The following is a 10,206-nucleotide window of genomic DNA, read 5'->3' as shown; positions in this document are numbered from 1 at the left end:
AGCTGTTTCTAATCCCGTACCGTACATTCGTAAACTATAGGTTTTGTTAAAAAAAGGGCGGAAACTTTCATCGTTCTATGCCATCAAAATGCTTCAGAAACACCTTAAAATCCGCTTATTTTATTTTAAGAAATCTGCCGTTTGATAATTATATATATATATTTCAAAGTCATTTGCTCAAACACTGAAAGAGTATTTCGTACCAACCTGCGTTGTATAAATGCCCGCCACACCCCACCTCGTTGTAATTTGATTTAAGCGAAATCTAATATGGTGACCTATCAATTTTTCTTTTTGTTTTAGATTAGGTAGACATAACCAAAGATATGTGCCGAGTTTGATTAAATTCTATTATGTGAAACTCGATAAAATAGCAGAAGAACCAACTTAAAACTGACAAAACTATGCAAAAAATAGCCATTGGGTCTGCTGAACAAGTATTCCTTTCTTTACAAAATCATGTTCTTTTGATTTCTTTGAGCATGTTTCAAATAGATATATTGTTTTTCCGATATAAAAAATAGTTAGATAATCAAATTTATGCTGATTATTGTACTTTACTGAAATATATTTTAGGATTACAGAAATTTTGAAAAATGTTTAAAATAGCACCATATCTAGGAGCAAATTAAATTGAAACAAAGCTGGTGACCTAGTATTTTTATTTCATTTGTCAATACATCATAACATGATCTTTTAATACAAAACATTTCATCAAAATCTATTACTGAGAAAAAAATACGAAACTGTGGCGAGAGTCCTGAAGACAATTAAAGACAATTAAAATGCATTGTGTTTTTCAACATTATTGAATATGTAGTTGGATCTGTTACATAAATGCACACGCCCTTATGAAAATATATTAGATATGTAATAGAATTTGTTGCATACAGGCATATTTATCCGTTAAAACGATATTATGTATAAAGTCTTTGTTGAGAAGTTAACACTGCAAAATATGCCACAAAATCTGCTGTACTTTCAAAATGTTAAAATTTGATAATTTGTCATGAATGGCGTGTGCTTCTTGGGTATCAGACTGCTAAATAAAACTTGTTTAAAAGTTCATATCAAAGGTGTGGAATAAGACGAATTATTTTATCATGTTATTCAGTTCTTGCTCTCTAGTAAGTTTGTTATCCAAGATTTATAATAATCTATCCAGCCACAAAATAGTATTTCGAAAATGTTTTAAACTTAATAATTTAAATATAAGGTAAATTGTGTTTAAATTGAGCAAAGTTGTGTGTGTGTAAACCATCTTATGTCGAGCCCGCCTGCGGTGAACCTGATATCTCGGTGGTATGGTAAATATGCGTGAGTGTGTCTGTCTGTCCGTGTGAATTTTGTCTGGACCAAAACTCTAACATGCATGGACCAACCATATAGTTGGCATGAATGTTAATCTCAATGAGAAGGATTATCACCCACAAACCCTTTATCTGGAAAGTCAAGGTTACAGTCTAACGTCAAAGGTAAAATTGAAGTTTGTCGGGAGTATTATTTTTTTAAACATGGTGTAGTTTTGATATAACATGGCTTGAATGTGCACCAACACAAGACAAGCTTTGTGCCCAAGAAACAGGTTTCTAACTTAAGTCAAAGTCAAACTTAGAGATCAAAGGTCAGATACAAAATTCAAACTTAGAAATCAAAGGTCAGATACAAAATATCCCTATCCAGAGCAATTATTCCTCATGCATGGACATGCTTTGATACAACTTGACCCAATTATACACCATTATTAAACGGAGTTCCATTTGAAAGACCATATAATTACTTCCCTTTATTACTTCCCTTTAGAGTTATAATAAACAGTTTTTTTTTCTTTTTGTTTTTTTTACTGGTCATGGGAAATTCAAAACCAATTTTCTGTGGTACAACATGTCTGCAACATATAACTTTCTTTAAGGAGTATAATGGTACGAAGGATTTATATATGGACCTAGTGTATCAAGTGCAACTGATAGTACTTATGACAGCTGGCGGGCTCGACATGTTGCCCACGGAATCTTGTTCTTAATACAAATAAGATGTGTAGTACGGTAAAAACCTGAGTATTAAATACAGTATTAAAACATTTTGTCCATCTTAACACTTATGGCTCGGGGTGGATCACTAGGAACGCTCTATGTCTCTTGAGATGTAAAAATGCCCAGCCCACAACAACTTCCTGTTATTCTTCTAACATCATCAGCCTTAACTTGTTACACATATTGTTCCTCTTTTCAATGCAAGGAGCTTATTCTACTCCTCCTTGTCAACTTACATAAAAGCTCCTTAAATTTATCCTCAATCAGATGCTTACATTCATTACTAGTTTTTTTGGGAGGGGGGGGGGGGTGGGGCTTTTTTGTATTTTTTTTAATACCGATTATCCACTCTTACCAATGTAGATAGTGTTTTTTTTCCAAATGTTGCAAAATTATAGATACAGCCTCTACACCTTTTAATTTTTTTTCCGTATCAATATCAAAATGTATTTAACTCTTATTACATTGTTTAAGATCGCTTCCTCCTTCCACCATTTCGATCATGTTACTTAAAATTTTATGGAAACTACAATATGCTCATTAAACGTTAGAGGTCTTGTTATCACACAGAAATATAAACAACTATTTCAATGGCTAAAAGAAAGAAATACCCGATATGTCTGCTACAAGAGACACATTTAATTAATGATAATATTGACAGATGGACATCTGAATGGGGTGGAAAAGCCTATTTAAAGTCGAATAAAGAGGGTGTTGCCATACTTTTTAATGCCAGTAAAAGTTTTGAGACAACAAACTATACTGAAATAGTAAAAGGCCGCTAAATAGCAATTGACATAAACATCGATGATAGAGAGTTTACACTTCTAAATGTATATGGTCCAAACACTGACGATGTTGCTTCTTTCATACAACTTGAAAAATATTTATACGAAACTAATGATAAGAATTTCATTATAGCTGATGACTTTAATACAGTAATGAACATAGAAAAAGACAAGAAGAATGGTAGATTAGATACTTATACTAAGTGTAGGCATAAACTTAACAATATAAAACAGCAATTGAATCTAATAGATATATGGAGTCATACCCATGAAAAATAAATCAGAATATACATGGCATTCTAGTACAATCCCACCTATATCCAGTCGACTGGACTACTTTTTAATGTCAGAAATTTTACAAAATTTTGTTAAAAATTGTGAAATAACCCAAGGTTATAAAACAGACCATGCATTAGTATATCTAAAAATCAACCTTTCAAGCATGAAACGTGGCCCAGGATACTTTAAAGTAAATAATAGTATTTTACTAGAAGATAAATACCAAAGCCTTATAAAAAACAATATTTCAGACACAGAAAGATACAACAATGAAGCCGGTTCTAACACACTATGGGAATTGATAAAGGGAAACATAATAAATATAACAATTGAATATACCACCTTAAAGAAAAAAGAGGAAGAAAAAACTGAAGCAAAACTTGTCGAAGAAATTAAAATAATTGAAAATGAAATGAAAGAATCTAAGGGTAACTTAGAACTAAACAAACAAACCCTAGAAATAGTAAAACAAGAATTGAACGACCTGAATGAAAAAAAAGTTAATGATAAAATCTTACGAGCAAAAGCACTCAATATTGAAGGAAATGAAAAACAATTCAAAATACTTTGCCAACCTTAAAAGAGACATTCAGAAAAAAAGAACATAGTTAAATTAAATGTAAACGGCTCTGCAGTAACAGATGTTGAAAGAATTCTGGACGAGGAAGTAGAATTCTATACAAAACTCTACAGTAAAAAAGACCAGATTCCAACAAATACAGTAACACTGTTTTCTTTAATCAAATAGGAAACAAACTATCAAACGAAGAATCTGATAAATGTGACGGCCATCTAACAGAATATGAATGCTCACAGGCACTACTTTCGATGAAAAATAATAAAAGTCCTGGATTTGACAGATTGACCACGGAATTCTATAAAGTTTTTTGGGATGATTCAAAAGTATTCTATATAAACTCTATAAACTACTCTTTTCTGAACGGCTAGTTAACAGAGCTTCAAAAACTAGGTATATTACATTATTACCAAAACAGGATAAAGACACAACAAGATTATCAAGCTGGCGCCCAATAAGCTTATTAAATGTAGATTATAAAACAGCCACCAAAGCAATCGCAAACCGTATAAATAAGATTTGCCTTCAATAAAAAGTACTGAACAGACCGGTTTTACGAAAGGCCGCTAAATAGGAGAAAATGTACGCATTATCTTTCAAATTATTGAATATCTCGAAAAAAAATTACCTGGAATCTTATTTTTCTCAGATTATGAAAAAGCATTCGACAGCCTTAACCATAATTTTATGTATCAGTGTTAACATTAATATAATTTTGGAAAATCGCTTATTAATTGGATCAAACTCTTTTATAACAAAATAAACAGTTTGATTATAAACAATGGTTATTTATCGGAAACTTTCCCAATCCAGCGAGGAGAACGACAGGGATGTCCGCTATCCTCCACCATGTTTATTATATGTATGGAGGTACTGTCCAGGAAAATCAAGCAAGACGAGAACATTAAAGGAATTACAATTAACAAAACTGAATTAAAACAAATATTGTTTGCAGACGACGCTACAAACATTAATAATGGTGAAAAAAATCCTTTGAAAGCCTCACTGAAATAATCTCTGAATTTGGTTGTGTGTCCGGCCTCCAACTTAATGCATCAAAATCCATAGTTTTAAGGGCAGGAAAATTAAAAACTCAGTGTTTACAGAAACCAATTACTTTATTTGGACATCAAAATGTGCAAAAGCCTTGGAATGACATTCTATACAAATGTTGAACTGAATAATAGATTAAACCTTGAGCCTAAACTCTTAGGGCTATATTCATAGACAATACTCCAACACCACACATTGAGTACACTTAAATAAATTGCCTAACGGTCACGTCTTTACTCAGGAAAGATTCCATTTGTATTCATAAAGGTGAGTGACAGTCGAGTCAACTCCTAAGAGTGAGTGACTGTTGAGGGAGGTCCTGGGGACCCTTGAGTGTTTCTCAAGGTCTCATAATGTAAGTTTAGATGATAAATACAGTATTTAATTAAATTGAAGGTAAGATAACAGTGTCATGTTAAAGCGGAAGGTCATATTTGTGCAAGGTATTTTGGAAAAATATATTATGTTCTTTTTTAATATATGTTGTTGAGGACGACGAAAACGCAAACAGACCCAAAAATTAAAAGACCGTTTAAGTAATAAAAGCAGTTAAAATAGATATATGAAATCAAATATACATCTACGAAACCTAGCCTAACGGGGTCAGTCACTCCCACAAACACACGTCGTAGTAACGAATATTTACATTTAACAAGCCTAAATATCGGTTAATTCATACTGAAAAATATAAACAATCCGTCAAATTAAATGTCATGAAGAACCTATCATTATTAAATCTCATTATTTGAATGACAACAGAAACATTTATTGTATAAAAAGATACAAGCCGCACCATGAGAAAACCAACGTAGTGCGTTTGCAGTCTGGTCAAGATCCATGCTATTCGCTTTCAAAGCCTATTGCAATTAGAGAAACTATTAGCGAAGAGTATGGATCATGACCAGACTGCGCCGATACGCAGGTTGGTCTGGATCCATGCTGGTCGCAGACCGACTATGTTGGTTTTCTCATGGTGCGGCTCAGTTATGTGTTTAGTAACTGAAATAAAAAAAAATACGCGGGCTGGCATTTAGAAAACACCAACAATTAATGGCAGAGTTAAAAAAAATCAGTTGTTTAAATTAATTTCAATTTCAGCGAAAATTAAACTCTATATTTCTAAGTATAAATTAAATTCTACTTATGCAGACGAGTAGACTGGCTGATGGACGGACGAACGGACGGAAGGACGTATTATAAAACAAAAAGACGAACCGACGGACGGATAAACATACAGACGACAATAAGATGACAACTTCCAACTGAAAAATAATGATCAGCACTTTTGCATATCTTTGATGTTATTGTCATATAAACCGTTATAATCCTCTAAATCTGTTGTGTACAATGAAACCATTACTCGAGATTTTCTTCCGAAAGTTAAGACTGAGTGGAATTTATGAATATGACTTTCGAACTCCACTCACACTCCCGCAAGGTCTACTCGAGGTCCACTTGAATGATACTTACCCAAGTTTGAGACAATCGTGAGTTTGAGTAACGACTATGAATAATCCCCTTAGAATTTAAAAATTGTCTAAAACAATGGCAACATCGTAAACTCACACTTCTAGGTAAAATAGCAGTTACTGTAGTTAAAACATTCGCGTTGCCAAAACTTGTATACACCTTCACAGTTCTACCAAATCCCCCAATAAATACAACTGACGAAATAAATACACATATATACAGGTTCATTTGGGACAGTATGCCAAGAAAATAAAACGTAATATACTAGTAACAATTTATGAAAAAGGGGATCTAAAATTAACTGACATCCAGTGTTTCATAGCTTCTATTAAAGCATGCTGGGTCAAAACACTTATTTCAGATGAAAACAACGGTATATGGAAATGCTTTTATGAACAAATATTAAATAAAATGGGAAATGAACTTATTTTCGAATGCAATATGACGTCAAAAGACATTAAAAAAAAAAAAAGGAAATATTTTCCTAAGAGATATCTTAACCTCATGGTTCAAAATAAAGACAGAAATATAGTCAAACCCAAAAACAAACTAGCCATACTATCTGGAATAATTCTGAAATATAAAGATAGATGGAAAAACTTTTTTCTGGAAATGCTGGTATGAAAAGGCATAAATATATTGAGCAATTATAGAACAAATACATACCACAGATTCACAGAAATGAAGACTCTATATCGATTACAAGATCAAGACTTTCTTGATTATTATAAATTGATAACAAGCATCCCTAAATGTTTAAAAAACAAACTCAATCAAGATTTTTTGACACAGCTCAGAGAAGAATCATTATTTCAAAGGATAAAGAATTGTAAAAGACCAAATCAAATTTAATATAAGATACAGATAAAGAATAAAAAGATAGGAACTAGTAAATCGGAAAATAAATGGAACAAAACCTTTATAAATGACAGTTTAAATTGGAAACAGGTATATAGTATCCCATACTCAACAAAAATCGATACACCATTGAGAAATTTCCAATATAGATTTTTTAGGGGTCTAGTACTAACAAATAAATATCTTTTTAAATGCAAGTTACAGTCCGTGTCTGATTTCGTGTAGGTTAAATTCCTCTCTGGTGCATTACCAGTATTAGTGTAGTCAACATTTCCGAGGCATCCACATCTGTTGTTGCAAACAGAAACGTTGTTCAGTATAAGAATGATGCTAAATGCATATTACAAAATGTTCTGAAACCAACGCGACAATGGAAACAAAAACAATCGCACATGTAAGGCTAACGCTCTGCGGCCGGTACTAATCTTCTACTACAAAGTAAGCGTTCCAGTTAGTAGTATAATATTAAAGTGTGTATTTAGATAATGATAATTATTGATTACCCTCCTGACTTGGACTCGTCCAAACAGTCACTCCGAAATTATCAGACACGGACTGTAGTACCGTACATAGAAACTGTTGAACACTTATTTCGGAAATGTCCACATGCACAAAATATATGGTCCCAGCTAATAAGTCTTTTAAAGTCTAAAGGCTGGCTTGAACTAAGTTATAAAGATATTTGTTTCTGCATACTTGACAACAGAAGAAATAACGAAGTTGTCAACTTTATTATAATTCTTTGCAAATTTTATATATTTAGACTGAAATATAGAAAAACAATTCCAACATTTGAACACTTCTAACTTTTTCTCAATAATAGAATAACAGTAGAAAAAGAAATTGAACTAGTAAAAAAACAAGTTAGAAAGACACAATCTAAAATGGTCTGTTTTCACTTCCTAGCATATCGTAATTTTCCATTAAGAAATTTTAAAATAAGTATTAACATGCGGTCAATATATAAACTATATATATCTTCCTTTTTCTCCTTTTTATTTTTGTTAAAAACTTAAAAGAATAATATTATTCAACCTGACCTTTTTCGACAATACTTCCTCAGTATGTTACTACTCCTTTTTTTACTTTTTTACTTGTGGTTCAGACCGAAAAGTATGTAATAGGTGCACACTACATTTAGTTATTCTCTGCCTTTCTTATGAAATATAATACCGAAAAAAAATGTAGACAATGTATATGAAAACACTATAATATCATTTTTATTGTGTACCATTTTGTATGTAAATGGATATTGAAAATAAACGGGGTTACCCGAAAGGGGCCTCAAAAAATATATATAGGTCATTTCAGCTAATTTTAGCTCACCTGAGCCCGAAGTGCTCAAGGTGAACTTTTGTGACCGCCCTGTGTCCGTCGTCCGTCGTCGTCAACATTTTAACTGTTAACACTCTAGAGGTCACAATTTTGACCCAATCTTAAATGAACTTGGTCAGAATGTTAGCCTCAATAAAATCTTGAAAAAGTTTGATATTGGGTCATATGGGGTCAAAAACTAGGTCACCACGTCAAATGGAAGAAAAAGTTTGTTAACACTATAGAGACGACATTTTTGACTGTATCTTTATGAAACTTAGTCAAAATAATAATCTTGATGATTTTAAGCGCATGTATGAATCTGGGTCATCTGGAGTCAAAACTAGGTCATCAGGTCAAATTGAATGAATAGTTAGTTATAACTCTAGAGGCCACATTTATGACCTTATATTATTGAAACTGGGTCAGCTAGAGTTAAAAACTAGGTCATCAGGTCAAATCAAAGGAAAAGCTAGTTAACACTCTAGAGGCCACACTTATGACCATGCCTTAATGAAACTTTGTCAGAATGTTAACCTTGATGATCTATAGAAGAAGTTCAAATCTGGGTCAGGTAGGGTCAAAAACTAGGTCACCAGGTCAAATCAAAGCTACAGCTAGTTAACACTCTGTAAGCCACATTTATGAATGTATCTTAATGAAACTAAGTCAGATTGTTAATCTTGATGATTTAAAGGTCAAGTATAAATCTAGGTCAGGTAGGGTCAAAAACTAGGTCACCAGGTCAAAACAAAGGGAAAGCTTGTTAACACTCTAGAGGCCACATTTATAACTGTATAGGTCAAGTTTGAATCTGGGTCATGTTGGATTGAAAACTAGGTCACCAGGTCAAATCAAAGAAAAAGCTAGTTAACACTCTAAAGAGCACATTTATGAAAATATCTTAACAAAAACTTTGTCAGAATGTTTATCTTGGAGATCTTTAGGTCAAGTTTCAATCTGGGTCAGGTGGAGTATAAAACTAGGTCGCCTGGTCAAATCAAAGGAAAAGCTTTTTAACAATCTAAAGGCCACATTTATGACTGTATCTTCATAAAACTTGGTCAGAAAGTTAACCTTGATAATTTTTAGGTCAAGTTTGAATCTGGGTCAGGTTGGGTCAAAAACTAGGTCACCAGGAAAATCAAAGGAAAAGCTAGTTTACACTTCTTAAGCCACATTTATGAACGTATCTTCATGAATCTTAGTCAGAATGTTAATCTTGATGATCTTTAGGCCAAGTGTAAATCTTGGTCAGGTTAGATAATAAAACTAGGTCACCGGGTCAAATCAAAGGAAAAGCTTGTTTACACTATAGAGGCCACACTTAAGACTGTATCTTCATGAAACTTTGTCAGAATGTTAACCTTTATAATCTTTAAGTCAAGTTTGAATCTGGGCCATGTTGGATTGAAAACTAGGTCACCAGGTCAAATCAAAGAAAGGCTAGTTAACACGCTAGAGGCCACATTTGTGAAAATATCTTAATGAAAACTTTGTCAGAATGTTTATCTTGAAGATTTTTAGGTCACGTTTCAATCTGGGTCAGGTGAAGTCAAAAACTAAGTCGCCCGGTCAAATCAAAGGAACAGCTTGTTAACAATCTAGAGGTCACATGTATGACTGTATCTTCATGAAACTTTGTCACAATGTTATACTTGATTATTTTTAGCTCAAGTTTTAATCTGGATCAGGTGGGGTCAAAAACGAGGTCACCAAGTCAAATCAATAGTAAAGCTTGTTAGCACTCTAGAGACCTAATTAAAGTTTGAAACGCATGGGAATTGATCAGAATGTTTGTCTGGATGACCTCTAGATCAAGCACAAATCTGGG

The sequence above is a fragment of the Mercenaria mercenaria genome, unplaced genomic scaffold (genome assembly GCF_021730395.1).
Source record: "Mercenaria mercenaria strain notata unplaced genomic scaffold, MADL_Memer_1 contig_1755, whole genome shotgun sequence".
NCBI lineage: Eukaryota > Metazoa > Mollusca > Bivalvia > Venerida > Veneridae > Mercenaria > Mercenaria mercenaria.
This window is presented reverse-complemented; position numbering follows the sequence as displayed.